We start from the raw sequence: 20,380 nt of genomic DNA on the forward strand, positions 1-20,380 counted from the left end.
TAAAACGTGTCGTCCAGAATTCAATCCCACATTATGGGTATATATATATATATATATATATATATATATATATACATAATAAGTACTTTACAATTTTTGGCTTTCTGAGGTCAGCTACACGGTTATGTTTAGTGCGGTCAATGTTTTATAAGGAATGCTTATTATTAGTTATGTATTGTATACGTGTGTATTAAACATAGATCTGGGTGTGGTTATTAATTTCACTTGTCATGTAGTGTGTGTTTATAGGTGACGGAGCCAAATTTGTTCTACCTACAATAGAGGCAGGGCAGGAGATTGTACGAGGCGCAGTTACATGCGGCCACCACCAGGGGCATTGCTGTACACAGATGACTTACCATTGAGTTCAGTACTATAGTGTATAAATCCATCCTGTTTTCTCCCCCTAGTGGTGTCAGGATTATATAGTTTAACTCTTACAGCTGCCATAGCCGTATTCTACAGCGCTAATGTCCAGGTCTCTTATGATTTGTCAAAAAAACCAAGATCTCATTCAGCTCTGGGAATGGAAAAATGCAAAGGTTATGGCTTCTGGAAGGCAGGGAGTAAATACAAAGACACAAAAATAAAAAATGGGTGCGGAGTAAGGGGGTTAATGCTGTAGGTCACTGCTGGAGGCCATGACACATGTGATGTGGGATGTGATGGAGAAAGTTTGGCATGCTCCATTGCCACTCAGACACTGACTTGTTAATCTTAAAGGTCTTCATGTCCTTGCTCTACAAATTATCTTACAGAAGAGATAAGAAGGTAGGAGAGAAAATAATGGTCTTGTACAGTAGATGATCATAAAGAATGAGTTGACTTTCTTAGTTTTCTGGTTCACTGGAGAATTCGAGGAGCAAAGTTAACAAGATTCTGTCGATCCCATGATAAATATAGAGCTAGATGTCATGCGGCTAAACTTTATATAAATCCAGATATTAATCTGGAACCCGTCTGATATGGCTCCTGCCTATTCATGTTGGCATAAAGAAAAAATGCGGGTATCACCAGGGAGAAATATCTTTAGGTCAAACAAGCTGACATCTTTCCAAGGGATATGGCCAGCTATTGACTTTGGGACTGGAAACTTGCTATGGACGCTCTTTTCTATATTAGTAGATAGGACAATAAGAATAAGTTTGTTGAATCTAGATAAGAAATGAAAGCACCTATTTTGGAAGGTCAGATCCGGTCAGTGTTATGGAAGTTTAAAGAAGTTATCCAGTTTCTAATATCGATGGCCTATCCTTACATCTGCAAAGGTCTGACAGCCAAGACCCGCACAGATCTGCTCCTTTTAATGTTTGCATCCTGTGCTGCTCACTCACCATACCATTTGTAGTGGTGTGTTTTGATGCTGCAGCATTACCCTATGGATTTCAATGGGGCAACACTGCAGTACCAAATCCCACCACTGCAATTTGAAAAGTGATTGAACAGCACAGGATGCAAAGATTACAGGGAGTTGTGTGGGGTCTCGGCTATTGGGCCCTTGCAGATCTAATATTGATGGGTTATCGTATAAGATAGCACTGCAGTGTAAAATCCCACCACTAAAAATTGTATGGTGAGCGAGCGGCGAAGCACCCAGAATGCAAACATTACCAGTAGCCAAGCTGTCCCCCAACAGCAAATCTGTGGGGGTCTCAGCTTTCTGACCCTCACAGACCTAATATTGATGTCCTATCCTAAGGATAGGCTATTAATATGAGAGGCTGGGTGACCTGTATTAGAGAGCAGTGTATGTGCTATATTCAACATTTTTGAAAAATACAGATCCTTCCTTTAGAGTGCTGCAAACCCTATGCGTTTCGAGGTGCTGGGTACTTCTCATCAGGGGACCTATCTGGATACTTAACAGGAATAAATATACAGGTCTGAAATCTGTTTTTAAAACACCCTGTATGTCTATCAGAGTCTACTCTATCACGGGAGGGGGGAGTCAGTGGATATCTCCCCCACCAGTGTAGCAAACTAGCATCCTCACGCTAAAACGGCAGTGGCATGTACCATCTTTAACCAAACCAAAGGCTTTGCCCCTCGTTACAGAAATGCAGCTTTTTTTGTTGCAGATTTTGCTGCGTTTTTTTGAGCCAGAACCCAAAATGGCTACAAAAGGAATGGGAAATCTATAGGAAGTTCTAATACTTCTTCCTTCTGCTCAATCCACTCCTGGGTTTGGCTTAAAAAATGCAGCAAAATCTGCAACGTGTTTCCGCAACGTGTGGCCTCAGCCTAATGATAAGTTCCCCCTGTTAGAAGTGGCCTGGGCCACCAAGGGAATCTTTTCTATTGTCATCTTAGACTATATCTCTTTAAAGTACAGAATATAACGGCGCTATATATATAAATAACCAAAATAAAATCTTTATGTTGCAGACCAGCGCAGATGGATAAAGCTGTTACTACAGACAGATCATCGATGAATAGGTACAGTAAGTAGAGGACATTACTAAAGCCTTATGCTGCTTTGTATGATTTACCAATATTGCATAAAACACAAATGTGAACTATAGTTTAAAGAAGGAAAAAGTCAGATGACCCTGCAAACATTATCTGCAGCTCTGTCCATCTGGATGTTATCTGTCGCTTTCTATGAATGTGCTTGTGAATATTTTAGCACATGCAAACTCCTATTAATACATGAGCCGTCAGTTTGCATGCATTTTGCATATTGTCGGATCTCAGTAGAAATGAATGATAAAGATGATAAATAACATGTCTGTGTATGAATACATTAGAAGGATTTTCTAGCATTTGTGAAACAGTCAGAATGATAGAAACTTGTACAAGCACCTAAAAAGTCACATCATTAGTTATTTATTCTATAATATCTGTTTGTGATCAGTTTTTCAATCAGTTTACGGTAGGTTCACACCAGTGTTCGGCTTTACATTCTTCGGGACCCAAAGAACGGAAACCTAATCCGCTTTAGGCAAACCGAAAATGCAGCTTTTTTTGTTGCAGATTTTGTTGCATTTTCTTGAGCCAAAGCCTGAAGTGCCAAGTGGATTGAGCAGTAGGTAAAAGTCTAAAAACTTCCTATATATTTTCCATTCCTTTTGTAGACAGTTTTGGCTTTGGCTCAAAAAAACTGCAACAAAAAATTGCGGACTGTCGGCTTTTTATGTGTATATACTATCGTGTCTACCCGAGAACATGAACGTCCTCTTTTAGGTGTTCATGGTAACGTGGCACCCCATTACAAGTTATGCCCTTGCTACGGTTTCTGCTCCTATTAAAGGCTCACTATTATTTGGGAGGTACTTTAGACCTGCCATACCCCTTTTAATGGATTGTGCAATATTTTGCCCTTGGTGCAGAGGTTGAACAACAGGATCCTGGATGTACATTGAATGGTTGCCCTGATAACATTCTGTCCAGTACAAAAAATATTTGCAATGAACATTATTAAAGGGTCAAACTAGAAATCCCAGGGGTGAGGGCGGGGGTAAAATAAAACCACCTACCCCTGGTTCTCCAGTCCCCCATTCGATCCCATGCAGGCACTGGCTGTCCTGAAGGTGAGTCGGCTCAGGTGACCACTGAGGCCAGTGACTAATGTCACCTGAGATACTTCACTACTGGCCTGACCAGTGCCTGTATGGGATGGCACAGATAACCTGACACCAAAACAGGGAACTGGGTGTATGTGATGATCACTTTTTTTTATCCTGTTCCCTGACAACTCCCCTGGTTTTCCAGATTGCCTAAAAACCCCTTTAAGAGATAGAATCCCTTTAAATGATTTCCCTCTGGTGCTAAATGACTCCAGCCTCTTAATAATTCTGCCGCACTCCCATGCACCAAAATTGAAATCTACATCAGATAGGGACTTGTGAGTTATAGTAAATTGGCCAGGTCTCCGCCCCTCTCTTCGGTAAAAGGGGTGAGTGGGACACAAACAACAATCTGGCGCATCATAGGTGCAGAACGGGCCATGCACAAAAGATGCATTACATTTACACAAATAACTGTTGTACAATTTAGAGATGAGCGAGTGGTATTCGATCGAAGACCTCGCTCCCATAGGAATGCGTGTAAGCGACCGAATACCAAGGGGTTAAGCGCATTGAATATTCACTGTGTTTAACCCTTTGGTGTTCGGCCGCTTACATGCATTCCTATGGGAACGAGGTCTTCGATCGAATATTACTCGCTCATCTTTATTGAACATGGGTTAGTAAGTTTCCCCACTATGTTCATTTACAAATATACTTGTTGCTGCGCTTGTCACTATCATACAGTACATACAAAGTACATAGTATAGAAATCATTACAAAACCAAATTCTTGTGTACAAGGATCCTGTTATTTCATGCGGCCGGGAAGGAAAGAACAATGTGGGACGCTGGCTGATTCTCTTAAATGGTTAGATAACCTTTCATGTTTCCTAAAATGTCACCTAAATTTACAGGTTCTCTCACCTTGGTGAGCTAAAGATTAACCTGTCCGCTCATGCTGCAAACATTCCTTGTGAAACAGTTCTTAATGTAGACATTAGTCATTCCCTGACAACAGATAATACGTTGTCTACCAGGTTGCTAGGAATGGATATTGCAGTGTTATTCAATGTGACCCTCTACAAGACAAAGAATAAAACTTTTAAAGTACAGAAGTATCTGAAGCTTCTATGTGCGAGGGACCTTTATACTGAATGTACGCCCTACCCGCAGGGGATCGGAGCCTTTCTGTCGTCTGAGTTGGCATCAATAACACCAATAAATATCCCCCATTTAAAGTAAAGGTCGGAAATGCAACAAAAAGAGCAACATCTATAAAACAAACTTGGTAGGACCACAAAAAGTATCTATAATTATATTTCTTAGTTCCTTGCATACATATTACTGATGTTAAAGAAGCACTTCCACAATAATACATCACGTTAGGCCTCGTTCACATCTGCGTTGGTATTCCGTCCGGGGTAGTCCGCATGGAGACCCCCCCCCCCTGAACGGAAAACCGAACGCAACTGCAAGCGGTGGGCAGTGAAAACACACGGACACCATAGACTATAATGAGGTCCGTGTGCTTACCACGTGCTGCCCGCAAGAATCATGCGGACACGAAAGTAGATTGTGAACTACTTCTCTGTCTGCATGGTCCCTGCTGAGATCTGGCGGCCAACACACAGACCCCATTATAGTCTATGGGGTCCACGTGCTTTCACTGGCAGACGATTGCAGTTGCGTTCGGTATTCCATTCGGTTGGGTCCTCATGCAGACTCCCCCGGACGGAATACCAACGCAGATGTGAACGAGGCCTTAGATAGGCAAGCTTCTGTGACAGTGGCATTTTTCGTGTGGAAACTGAGCGGAAAACACGCAGACCCCATTATAGTCTATGGGGTCCGTGGGTTTCCTAAAGTAATGCAAACACAGATGTGCCACTGTATTTAGATTTTGGTTATTCACATATCAGCAGTACTGACTGGACAGGGTACAGTTAGTGACATATCATGACATAACATGGCAGTGTGAGACAGGATGACATGGATGCAAAATAATAATAATAATTATTATTTATTTATTATACTTACTTGTATAGCGCCATCATATTCCGCAGCACTTTACAGACATTGACAGTCACTGTCCCATATAGGGCTCATAATCTAAATTCCCTATCAGTATGTCTTTGATGTGTGGAAGGAAACCGGAGTACCCGGAGGAAACCCACGCAAACACGGGGAGAACATACAAACTCCTTGCAGATGTTGTCCTGGGCGGGATTTGAACCCAGGACTATTGAAATAATTAGCCATTAGCCTAGCCATCATATATAAATATTAAAACATTCCTACAAAAATTACACTTGCCCACTATCAAATAATGGATTGCAATACATGAGATTACCCCAGTGATAACATTCCTTGCATCTAATAAATCCCCAGGTCCTCCTGATCGGACAGATGAATAATACAAAAATTTCCACCCACATGAGCATGACATTCCAGATGTCAACGTCCTCAGGCTCTCTTTCCAGAGAAAACCAGCAGATCGTTATTGTCTGTTTACCTAAAATATGGGAAACCGCCTGACATCCCAAGTTTACTGCAGTTAGGGAGGTGCTAAGTCAACTTAAAAGAAAGAATATGAATGCCCAGACAGAGCCAGCAGTGTCCTAGACTGGAATCACTACTTGGAATTTAACAGGTTATCTTTGGCGCTGATTTCTAAGTGTTTGATGCCATAAAAGGAATCCTATTTATTTATTTGTATTGATTAATCTTGCTTCCTTATATAGCGCAATCATATTCCCTGGCTGGTTAGAGATATTGTCAGTATTGTCCCAAGTAAGACTCACTGTCTAAATTCACTATGTCTATGAAGTGTAGAAGGAAACCGGAGTACCCAGAGGAAACCCACACAAGCAAGAGGAGAACATACAGACTTCTTGCAGATGTTGTCTTTAGCTGGTGAGATAGTTCTTAATGGTGTACTATCTGATGGTTCTGACATTACTAACACCCGTCAGGGGTCTCTGTTATTCCCTTTAGGCCGGGCCGCCCCACGGGCCGGAAACGCCCGGGAGAATTGGGAAAAATTGCGGCATTATACAGTGCATGCAAAGTGAATGGGATTCATGCGAATCCCATGTCCACTTTGCGGGAAAAAGCGCAGCGCGGACACGCTGCAATTTCCAAAACCGGCGTGGTTTTGGAAATCGCAGCATGTCAGTTATATCCACAGAAACGCCGGCGGCTGATGACATAGGGAATGCAATAGGGAAATAAAAAGAAACAGCAAGAGTCTATTGAGTAAGATGAAGAACAAAAATATTTATTATTTAATGCAAACAACAAGATTACAATAAGCTGGAATGCAAAAGAAGTTACAATAAACCTCAGAGCAGAGGAAACAGTTAAGCAGAGTGTATGTGTCAAGTGTTCTTGAGATAGAGTGGAGCGAGTGAGAGCGGGTGTGGGGTTAGTTAGTGCTCTCTCCTCGGTGCATCATTTACCTGTTTGTAAAGGCTGAAGTATCTTATTTTTATCATCTTTTCTTCCTCATTTGGTCAAGCATATGTATGATCCTTCCATAGCTCTGGAGCACTTCATAAAGAGAACCTTTCACCACCCCTACCCATTCAAGTTCTTAGTATCTGTTAATAGGCTTAGTTTAAGTGGTATAAGTACCATAGTAGCAACCAGGCTGGGGCCAGGGCCTGGGACCTTAAGGGGCCCAGCGAGGACAATGGGGCATAATACTGAGTGCTGGGGTCACTATGGGACATAATACTGTGTGGAGGGGCCACTATGGGGCATAATACTGTGTGTAGGGGCCACTATGGGGCATAATACTATGTGCAGGGGCCACTATGGGACATAATACTGTGTGCAGGGGCCACTATGGGACATAATACTGTGTGCAGGGGCCACTATGGGGCATAATACTATGTGCAGGGGCCACTATGGGACATAATACTGTGTGCAGGGGCCACTATGGGACATAATACTGTGTGCAGGGGCCACTATGGGGCATAATACTGAGTGCTGGGGTCACTATGGGACATAATACTGTGTGTAGGGGCCACTATGGGGCATAATACTGTGTGCAGGGGCCACTATGGGACATAATACTGTGTGCAGGGGCCACTATGGGACATAATACTGTGTGCAGGGGGCACTATGGGACATAATACTGTGTGCAGGGGGCACTATGGGACATAATACTGTGTGCAGGGGCCACTATGGGACATAATACTGTGTGCAGGGGCCACTATGGGACATAATACTGTGTGCAGGGGCCACTATCGGGGATAATACTGTGTGCAGGGGCCACTATGGGACATAATACTGTGTGTAGGGGCCACTATGGGGCATAATACTATGTGCAGGGGCCACTATGGGACATAATACTGTGTGCAGGGGGCACTATGGGACATAATACTGTGTGCAGGGGTCACTATGGGACATAATACTGTGTGTAGGGGCCACTATGGGGTATAATACTGTGTGCAGGGGCCACTATGGGACATAATACTGTGTGTAGGGGCCACTATGGGGCATAATACTATGTGCAGGGGCCACTATGGGACATAATACTGTGTGCAGGGGGCACTATGGGACATAATACTGTGTGCAGGGGTCACTATGGGACATAATACTGTGTGCAGGGGCCACTATGGGACATAATACTGTGTGCAGGGGTCACTATGGGACATAATACTGTGTGCAGGGGCCACTATGGGACATAATACTGTGTGCAGGGGCCACTATGGGACATAATACTGTGTGCAGGGGCCACTATGGGACATAATACTGTGTGCAGGGGTCACTATGGGACATAATACTGTGTGCAGGGGCCACTATGGGACATTATACTGTGTGCAGGGGTCACTATGGGACATAATACTGTGTGCAGGGGTCACTATGGGACATAATACTGTGTGCAGGGGCCACTATGGGACATAATACTGTGTGCAGGGGCCACTATGGGACATAATACTGTGTGCAGGGGTCACTATGGGACATAATACTGTGTGCAGGGGCCACTATGGGACATAATACTGTGTGCAGGGGTCACTATGGGACATAATACTGTGTGCAGGGGTCACTATGGGACATAATACTGTGTGCAGGGATCACTATGGGACATAATACTGTGTGCAGGGGTCACTATGGGACATAATACTGTGTGCAGGGGCCACTATGGGACATAATACTGTGTGCAGGGGTCACTATGGGACATAATACTGTGTGCAGGGGCCACTATGGGACATAATACTGTGTGCAGGGGCTACCATGGGGCATAATACTGTGTGCAGGGGCCATATGGGGCATAATACTGTGTTCAGGGGCCACTATGGGGAATAATACTGTGTGCAGGGGCCATATGGGGCATAATACTGTGTGCAGGGGCCACTATGGGGGATAATACTGTGTGCAGGGGCCATATGGGGCATAATACTGTGTGCAGGGGCCACTATGGGACATAATACGGTGTGCAGGGGTCACTATGGGACATAATACTGTGTGCAGGGGCCACTATGGGGTATAATACTGTGTGCAGGGGCCACTATGGGACATAATACTGTGTGCAGGGGTCACTATGGGACATAATACTGTGTGCAGGGGCCACTATGGGTCATAGTACTGTGTGCAGGGGCCACTATGGGACATAATACTGTGTGCAGGGTCCACTATGGGACATAATACTGTGTGCAGGGGCCACTATGGGTCATAATACTGTGTGCAGGGGCCACTATGGGACATAATACTGTGTGCAGGGGACACTATGGGACATAATACTGTGTGCAGGGGCCACTATGGGACATAATACTGTGTGCAGGGGCCACTATGGGGCATAATACTGTGTGCAGGGGCCACTATGGGACATAATACTGTGTGCAGGGGCCACTATGGGGCATAATACTGTGTGCAGGGGTCACTATGGGACATAATACTGTGTGCAGGGGACACTATGGGGGATAATACTGTGTGCAGGGGCCACTATGGGGCATAATACTGTGTGCAGGGGCCACTATGGGACATAATACTGTGTGCAGGGGCCACTATGGGACATAATACTGTGTGCAGGGGCCACTATGGGGTATAATACTGTGTGCAGGGACCACTATGGGACATAATACTGTGTGCAGGGGCCACTATGGGACATAATACTGTGTGCAGGGGCCACTATGGGGTATAATACTGTGTGCAGGGACCACTATGGGACATAATACTGTGTGCAGGGGCCACTATGGGACATAATACTGTGTGCAGGGGCCACTATGAGACATAATACTGTGTGCAGGGGCCACTATGGGACATAATACTGTGTGCAGGGGCCACTATGGGACATAATACTGTGTGCAGGGGCCACTATGGGGCATAATACTGTGTGCAGGGGCTACTATGGGACATAATACTGTGTGCAGGGGCCACTATGGGACATAATACTGTGTGCAGGGGCTACTATGGGACATAATACTGTGTGCAGGGGCCACTATGGGACATAATACTGTGTGCAGGGGCCACTATGGGACATAATACTGTGTGCAGGGGCCACTATGGGACATTATAGTATCCGAGAACTTTTACAATACATATAAAGCAAACTATTGCTTGTGACTCCTGTCAAACCATAGATCCATCACCTTGTATGACGGACAAAGTACTACATTTAGATTAGGCCACATAAATTGAGTGTTAGTGATTTATTTTAGGGGTTTGGTTGCTATTTGTAAGAATCTGTAGCCGCTAGTCACGTTCAGATTTCAGGATTTTCACCTAAAAAACACTCATCGATGCTTCGGAAGTTGTGACATTCAGCATTTCCTGGGAAACCTCATGAATATGTTATTGATGCCTAAAAATATAAGTGATTTCTAGGTGTCATAAATTAAATCTAGTTTATGATAAATTATGTGTAACATTTACACATATAACATAATCGCACGTGATATAGACGCTGCGCTGTAGATTCCCCTGCACGGATTGACAGCAGCATCTGCAAACAGTACCGCAGCATCCAAGGGGTTAAAAACCCCAATCGGAACTGTCCTCCTCGATTCAGGACTAGAGATGAGTAGTAGTATTCGATCAGATACCTCCCCTGCATGTTATTGGTGTAATCGGTGGAACGCAGTAAAAATTCGATGCCCCTCCCACCTTCCTTGGCGCTTTTTTGCACCAATAACTAATGCAAGGGAGGCATTGGATCGAATATACTCGCTCATCTCTATTCATGACGGCTGAATGGCCCCCACTAACATAGGGCACCATGCATTTGCACTGTTTGTCCTATAGTTAATACAACCCTGTACCCAGTCCTGATTTTCCTATTAGTTAATACATAATACTGGCCATAATGAATGCAAAACACATATCAGGACAAGATCCAAAACTACCAAGCCAGGACCACTAGGGGGCAGCACATGTTTGATAACTATATAGCTATCAATTGTCTAAGAACTCTTATGAAAGACTCGTCAGTGTTAATAAAAATAGCTAAACATTCTGCTGATTTCATATATATTTGGCTTTGGGAAAAAAAGTAAAATTGTTAAGAAAGATCCCTATAGAATCATATTCATTGTGTACCTCATGGGCTGAAATACAATACAAACTATGAAGTAAAAGGGATTGTCCCTAAAAAAAATTTCATACTGATGACCCATCCACATGATAGGTCATCAGTATGTGATCTGATGAGGTACGACACCCAGACCCCATATACATTTGGTACAGAGGACGAGGAGTACATACAGATTGCTCCTATACAAGTAATAGGAGTGGCCCTGCACTTTCCTGGTCCACACACCCAGGTACACAACTTACAGCTTCTACCTACTAAGTTATGAAACAATAGGTCCCAATACACACTGATCATGTACACAAGCTCTAAGGAAGGCTAGGGATTCTTTAGACCATAGAAGGACCATACATGACCCTTACACACAGTATGTCCTATAGTGGCCCCTACACACAGTATTATGTCCCATAGTGGCCCCTGCACACAGTATTATGCCCCATAGTGGCCCCTGCACACAGTATTATGTCCCCATAGTGGCCCCTGCACACAGTATAATGTCCCATAGTGGCCCCTGCACACAGTATTATGCCCCATAGTGGTCCCTGCACACAGTATTATGTCCCATAGTGGCCCCTGCACACAGTATTATGTCCCATAGTGGCCCCTGCACACAGTATTATGTCCCCATAGTGGCCCCTGCACACAGTATAATGTCCCATAGTGGCCCCTGCACACAGTATTATGCCCCATAGTGGCCCCTGCACACAGTATTATGCCCCATAGTGGCTCCTGCACACAGTATTATCCCCCATAGTGGCCCCTGCACACAGTATTATGTCCCATAGTGGCCCCTGCACACAGTATTATGCCCCATAGTGGCCCCTGCACACAGTATTATGCCCCATAGTGGCCCCTGCACACAGTATTATGTCCCATAGTGGCCCCTGCACACATTATTATGTCCCCATAGTGGCCCCTGCACACAGTATTATGTCCCATAGTGGCCCCTGCACACAGTATTATGTAACCATAGTGGCCCCTGCACACAGTATTATGTCCCATAGTGTCCCCTGCACACAGTATTATGTCCCATAGTGGCCCCTGCACACAGTATTATGCCCCATAGTGGCCCCTGCACACAGTATTATGTCCCATAGTGGCCCCTGCACACAGTATAATGTCCCATAGTGGTCCCTGCACACAGTATTATGTCCCCATAGTGGCCCCTGCACACAGTATTATGTCCCCATAGTGGCCCCTGCACACAGTATTATGTCCCATAGTGGCCCCTGCACACAGTATTATGTCCCATAGTGGCCCCTGCACACAGTATAATGTCCCATAGTGGTCCCTGCACACAGTATTATACCCCATAGTGGCCCCTGCACACAGTATTATGTCCCATAGTGGCCCCTGCACACAGTATTATGTCCCATAGTGGCCCCTGCACACAGTATTATGTCCCATAGTGGCCCCTGCACACAGTATTATGTCCCATAGTGGCCCCTGCACACAGTATTATGTCCCATAGTGGCCCCTGCACACAGTATTATGTCCCATAGTGGTCCCTGCACACAGTATTATGTCCCATAGTGGCCCCTGCACACAGTATTATGTCCCATAGTGGCCCCTGCACACAGTATTATGTCCCATAGTGGCCCCTGCACACAGTATTATCCCCCATAGTGGCCCCTGCACACAGTATTATCCCCCATAGTGGCCCCTGCACACAGTATTATACCCCATAGTGGCCCCTGCACACAGTATTATCCCCCATAGTGGCCCCTGCACACAGTATTATGTCCCCATAGTGGCCCCTGCACACAGTATTATCCCCCATAGTAGTCCCTGCACACAGTATTATGTCCCATAGTGGCCCCTGCACACAGTATTATCCCCCATAGTGGCCCCTGCACACAGTATTATGTCCCATAGTGGCCCCTGCACACAGTATTATCCCCCATAGTAGTCCCTGCACACAGTATTATGTCCCATAGTGGCCCCTGCACACAGTATTATCCCCCATAGTGGCCCCTGCACACAGTATTATGTCCCATAGTGGCCCCTGCACACAGTATTATCCCCCATAGTGGCCCCTGCACACAGTATTATGCCCCATAGTGGCCCCTGCACACAGTATATGCCCCATAGTGGCCCCTGCACACAGTATTATGTCCCATAGTGGCCCCTGCACACAGTATTATGTCCCATAGTGGCCCCTGCACACAGTATTATCCCCCATAGTGGCCCCTGCACACAGTATTATCCCCCTTAGTGGCCCCTGCACACAGTATTATACCCCATAGTGGCCCCTGCACACAGTATTATGTCCCATAGTGGCCCCTGCACACAGTATTATGTCCCATAGTGGCCCCTGCACACAGTATTATCCCCCATAGTGGCCCCTGCACACAGTATTATCCCCCTTAGTGGCCCCTGCACACACTATTATGTCCCATAGTGGCCCCTGCACACAGTATTATGTCCCATAGTGGCCCCTGCACACAGTATTATCCCCCATAGTGGCCCCTGCACACAGTATTATCCCCCTTAGTGGCCCCTGCACACACTATTATGTCCCATAGTGGCCCCTGCACACAGTATTATGTCCCATAGTGGCCCCTGCACACAGTATTATCCCCCATAGTGTCCCTTAAACACATTGGGTATGTTAACTAATATGAATTTTTCCCCCCTGCCCTGCCTTATACATCCACACCATCCGATTATTATTCCCTGTATTATGAGATGTTAATATTAATATTGTTAATATTAATTTTATTATGTCTATGTGAGGACATTAGCACAGATGTGTAGGTTACATGTTGTATTTAGGGTTTCCTGCTTTATAGTAATATTTTCTAGTATAATAAGACTTAATATTCTTTTTTGGTTAATTTATTATTGTTTTCATATTATGACTCTTAACTATGAATTACTTTTGCATTCATCCCATCAGTAATAGTAATTCGTACCTAATTCTTGAGGGTTTCTTATCCAGCAGAGGTGTCTAAACCGAATTAATATCGTGTACACCCGAAAACCATTCATGGCTTCCAACACCAGACCTAATATTATCAGCGTTCGCTAAGCTAACAAACCTAGTGACAGGTGTGTCAGTCCGTGTAGTACAGTCAGCAGCTCGGATTCATTTCCTAGATGTAATACAGAATATCCGTAGAACCAACTCATGGTGACCATAGGAGACATACACAGGGAGAAAGTTGGTGCTGATTCTGGCACGAAAACTCGCGGCAGAATCAGCGCTGCAAAACAGAATCTCATTGACTTCAATGTGTTACATGCGTTAAACGGAACCCATTGAAGACAATGGGATTCTGTTTTGCAGCGCTGATTCTGTCGCGAGTTATCATGGTAGAATCAGCGCCAAATTCCTCCGTATGAATGCCCCCATATGTCAGCAATACTAATGTATTGTACTGAATAGTAAAATCACTACATTACTACTGAGCACTTGTGCCCCTTTATGTTATCTGTCAGTGGGGCTTTTAGCACCCAGACCCCTCAAACTAATGTCTTAGTAAAAGCTACAAAACAATCTTGTCTGCTATACGTTAAATCATTTGCATTAGATACATAGACTTTACATTTTCCACCATTTTTATGTCTTGCCTCGCTGCTGTGGGTTCATGAATATCTACAATTCTTTTAACATATCCCAATAGGTCATTCATTTTATTCATTCCTTACAATACGGTAACAGCACAGCAGGTGAATCTTATTTTTACTAATACAAAGGTCCTACTTCTAGAATAGCCCTGTGTAAAATATAAGCTGCTGGCTGTCTGCCGACACCACTAGATGGAGCACTAGAGCTCACTGTATACGGTTATACCTTATCTCAGTATATAGTGTGCAATAAGCTCAGTCCAGGTCTGGCTGCAGAGATTGAGCATGTTATCTTTTAGGTATATGTAATAGAGAAGGTTTATTGCTGGTCATGTAATGTTATATAGATAGGGAAACTATAACTAAATATATTTATCCTCTACTGAAGAGGCGGATCTGTACACAGCACCAAATTTCATAGAAAAAAAGGAAGGAGAGACATTGACAAAGTTATGACTTCTGCTTCGTTAATACTTGCGCCCCTGTCCAGTGTTTGCCATTCCGCCATTGGGTTTCCGTCCTCAGCCCCGGTGAAGCTGGACAGGGTACGGAAACCCGGTGGTCAGCTTATCATTTTGGGGGCCTCAAACAAAATATTGTCTGCAAAATGTTTAGGCCAGCAACTTAACAAGAACCACCCCCTTTTTTGCAGGTCAAATTCCCGCCTTTAATGGCCCCCACACAGTTTAACACCTCCTTTACTGGCCCCATACTTTATATTGCCACCACACTATATGATCCTCATAACTGGGCTCCATACATTATATTTGTACCTTTACTGGTCCCCACACAGTATAACACCCCCTTTACTGGCCCCATATTGTATATTGCCCCCTGTATTTGCCCCCACACTATATTATCCCCATAACTGGGCTCCATATATTATAGTTCTAACTTTACTGGCCCCCACGCAGTATATTGTGCCTTTTTTGCCCCCACACAGCAAACTACCTTCTTATTTTCCCCCCATAAAGTGACGTGAGTTATTAGTCCCACCTTTGCCCCTATTTCATCCTCCGAGGGGCATAGCTCAGTATGTCCTGATGCCAAGAATGACTGGACATCACATCCTGATGATCTGTAGCGTCGGGGTTCTCTGTCCAGTGGTCCCTGGAGACCAAAGCGAAGGTGAGCCTGGGCAGGAGTGGGGAAGGGCAAACATGACTCAACCTACTGCTACAGGGCCCCTGATCTCCAGGACTCCCAGTCCACCCCCGGCCACCATTACATATTACCATAACTAAGATGAAAGTTATATTTACAACACGTCTGTGAGTCTCAGTTACGTGTAGACATAAGGTATAACTATATTCACGGTTGGAGAAGAAAAGGGAACAGCAGACATTCTCCTTTCCTTTTGGTTGCTCTGGCAGTTGCGAGCACAGATGGGCTGACCACAACCATGTATAACAAGTATAACGAGCGCCTCTTGTTTTGCATTCGATAAGGGGGATTTTTTTTTTTTTGTACTTTTTTTCTGTAATTTGCATGTAGTAACTAGGCAAATAAATATAGCACACATTTCTGCAGCGCTTAAATAAAGATCCATTTAGGCGTGCAGGATTTTTCTGGCTCGGTATCTCCCTCACACCTTTGCTTACACAGTAACACGGCTATCAGATCTGTTCATGACACTGCTTGCTGAGTCACACGGCTCCTGGTACTGACCATTTCTAAATGGATAACCATTTGTTTTCCCTCCTACTACAGACTGAGTCACCGAAAACTACTCCCACCAGGAAAACCGGTGTCTGCATGTGGGTATCAATGATGATTCATGATTTAATATTTTGAGAGTGTAAATTACCGGGACCCCCAGTGATCAGGAGAACATGAATGCAGCAGTGGTACACCTACTGGGCCGCCGCTGCATTCACGTCTGTAGACTGCTGGAGATTATTGATGTGGCAGTCCCATAGGTGTGAATATGGTGGCCACGCATGAACCCTTAAAGGGAACTTTAGGGCCCTCATTCTTATGACCATTGGAGTTCCAACCTCTGGGATAGGGGCTATATGTCATCAATGGGCAAAACAACCTTTAAGGCTAAGAGCCCACAAAATGCATCGGAAATAATCACGTTTTTTTCCCCGCAGTATTTTTCACAAAGTTTTCCTTTGCAGACTTTCTGCCTCTATTATTACACCTATACAGAAGACACCAGCGTTTCCATAGGTGTAACTTGCAGAATTTCTGTTGTGGATTTTTTGTCTGCAATTCTGGGATTAGTCAGAATTCCATCCAGGTAATGAAGTTGCTTTTGACAATGTATACTTGTGGCATAGGATATAGTACTAGGGCTTAGGATATACTACGAGGGCTTAGGATATACTACTAGGGTTTAGGATATACTACGAGGGCTTAGGATATAATACAAGGGCTTAGGATATACTACGAGGGCTTAGGATATAATACAAGGGCTTAGGATATACTACGAGGGCTTAGGATATAATACAAGGGCTTAGGATATACTACGAGGGCTTAGGATATACTACTAGGGTTTAGGATATACTACGAGGGCTTAGGATATAATACAAGGGCTTAGGATATACTACGAGGCCTTAGGATATACTACTAGGGCGTAGGATATAGTACTAGGGCTTAGGATATACTACGAGGGCTTAGGATATAGTACTAGGCCTTAGGATATACTACGAGGGCTTAGGATATACTACTAGGGCTTAGGATATAGTACTAGGACTTAGGATATACTACAAGGGCTTAGGATATAGTACTAGGACTTAGGATATAGTACTAGGGCTTAGGATATAGTACTAGGATTTAGGATATAGTACTAGGGTTTAGGATATAGTACTAGGGCTTAGGATATAGTACTAGGGCTTAGGATATAGTACTAGGACTTAGGATATAGTACTAGTGTAGCGCCCCACAGGGTGGGTCACTATAAATGTCATCTTATGTGATCTACACTGTGTACTGTGAAGGTATAGTGGGATCCAGTCAACCTGTTAGCACACACAAAGTTCCACAGCCATTATCTCTTTAAGAAAAGGGGTGGAGCTACAGACTGGAAGAGGGTCTCTCTTTTAGTTCCAGATCAGAGTGTGTGGGAGAGAGGAGCAGGTGTGTGGAGGTGCAGTGTGTGCTCCAGCCGCATGGTGTGATAGAACAGCACAGGAGGCCGGAGACCTGCAGAGGTGAGATGAGACCTTGCAGGGACGGAGCTGCAGTTATAGGACCATCAATTCCTAACTAGTGTGAGAAACACTTAGAAAATTGAGAAACTCACTGGACTGAGGCCTAGTGAATGCAAGATTCCTGGAGGCTCAGTAACATACAGAGTTGGGGTGAGTGTATCCAGCATCCCAAAGAACTCGCGTTATCTGCTGTCCAGAAGGGGGATCTACCCAGTTGTAATTAACCTTTGAGCTCCTGGAACCCAGGACCAGAGGAAATCTATTAGAGAGTTTGAGCAGCAATGGAAGGCTGAATCATACTAATGGTGAAAGGGAAGACTGGCATCTCACTATACTGGAGCAAGGTGACTCCTCCTGTAACATCTGTTATCTCCTGCTGACTACAGAAGTAAACTGTAAGTGTTTGATTAACCCCTTTCTGGACTGTATTCTTTCATCGATCCTCTGTTACTCCTGGAAATCATCCCTTCCTCACCTATATCATCTGGCCCTGGGACCTGCCCTGGTTGGGGAGGGTATAACATCTGGCACTGCATCACCACCTATTCCCAGAGGCCCTGCCTACAGTGCCCAGCTTCACCTCAAGCCGAAACCCCAACTGGCGTCACGACAAACTTTTATTTTTCTTTATTTTTCTTTCATCCATTTTTGCTTAAAACTCCCCTTTTTCAAGGCGCTGCCGCCCCCGGTGTCGGGCCTGCTCGCACCGTGAATCTACATAGGCCGAGCCGGGGCGACTCACTAGGGCTTAGGATATAGTACTAGGGCTTAGGATATAGTACTAGGACTTAGGATATAGTACTAGGGCTTAGGATATAGTACTAGGGTTTAGGATATAGTACTAGGGCTTAGGATATAGTACTAGGGTTTAGGATATAGTACTAGGGCTTAGGATATAGTACTAGGACTTAGGATATAGTACTAGGGCTTAGGATATAGTACTAGGGTTTAGGATATAGTACTAGGGCTTAGGATATAGTACTAGGGCTTAGGATATAGTACTAGGACTTAGGATATAGTACTAGGGCTTAGGATATAGTACTAGGGCTTAGGATATACTACTAGGGCTTAGGATCTACTACGAGGGCTTAGGATATAGTACTAGGGCTTAGGATATAGTACTAGGGTTTAGGATATAGTACTAGGGTTTAGGATATAGTACTAGGGTTTAGGATATAGTACTAGGGCTTAGGATATAGTACTAGGGCTTAGGATATACTACTAGGGCTTACGATCTACTACGAGGGCTTAGGATATAGTACTAGGGTTTAGGATATAGTACTAGGGCTTAGGATATAGTACTAGGGCTTAGGATATAGTACTAGGGCTTAGGATATAGTACTAGGGCTTAGGATCTACTACGAGGGCTTAGGATATAGTACTAGGGCTTAGGATATAGTACTAGGACTTAGGATATAGTACTAGGGCTTAGGATCTACTACGAGGGCTTAGGATATAGTACTAGGACTTAGGATATAGTACTAGGGCTTAGGATATAGTACTAGGGTTTAGGATATAGTACTAGGGTTTAGGATATAGTACTAGGGCTTAGGATATAGTACTAGGGCTTAGGATATACTACTAGGGCTTAGGATCTACTACGAGGGCTTAGGATATAGTACTAGGGTTTAGGATATAGTACTAGGGCTTAGGATATAGTACTAGGGCTTAGGATATAGTACTAGGGCTTAGGATATAGTACTAGGGCTTAGGATCTACTACGAGGGCTTAGGATATAGTACTAGGGCTTAGGATATAGTACTAGGACTTAGGATATAGTACTAGGGCTTAGGATCTACTACGAGGGCTTAGGATATAGTACTAGGACTTAGGATATAGTACTAGGGCTTAGGATATAGTACTAGGACTTAGGATATAGTACTAGGGTTTAGGATATAGTACTAGGGCTTAGGATATAGTACTAGGGCTTAGGATCTACTACGAGGGCTTAGGATATAGTACTAGGGTTTAGGATATAGTACTAGGGTTTAGGATATAGTACTAGGGCTTAGGATATAGTACTAGGGCTTAGGATCTACTACGAGGGCTTAGGATATAGTACTAGGGTTTAGGATATAGTACTAGGGTTTAGGATATAGTACTAGGGCTTAGGATATAGTACTAGGGCTTAGGATATAGTACTAGGACTTAGGATATAGTACTAGGGCTTAGGATATACTACTAGGGCTTAGGATCTACTACGAGGGCTTAGGATATAGTACTAGGGCTTAGGATATAGTACTAGGGTTTAGGATATAGTACTAGGGTTTAGGATATAGTACTAGGGTTTAGGATATAGTACTAGGGCTTAGGATATAGTACTAGGGCTTAGGATATACTACTAGGGCTTACGATCTACTACGAGGGCTTAGGATATAGTACTAGGGTTTAGGATATAGTACTAGGGCTTAGGATATAGTACTAGGGCTTAGGATATAGTACTAGGGCTTAGGATATAGTACTAGGGCTTAGGATCTACTACGAGGGCTTAGGATATAGTACTAGGGCTTAGGATATAGTACTAGGACTTAGGATATAGTACTAGGGCTTAGGATCTACTACGAGGGCTTAGGATATAGTACTAGGACTTAGGATATAGTACTAGGGCTT

The sequence above is a fragment of the Leptodactylus fuscus genome, chromosome 11, assembly GCF_031893055.1.
Source record: "Leptodactylus fuscus isolate aLepFus1 chromosome 11, aLepFus1.hap2, whole genome shotgun sequence".
Classification (NCBI taxonomy): domain Eukaryota; kingdom Metazoa; phylum Chordata; class Amphibia; order Anura; family Leptodactylidae; genus Leptodactylus; species Leptodactylus fuscus.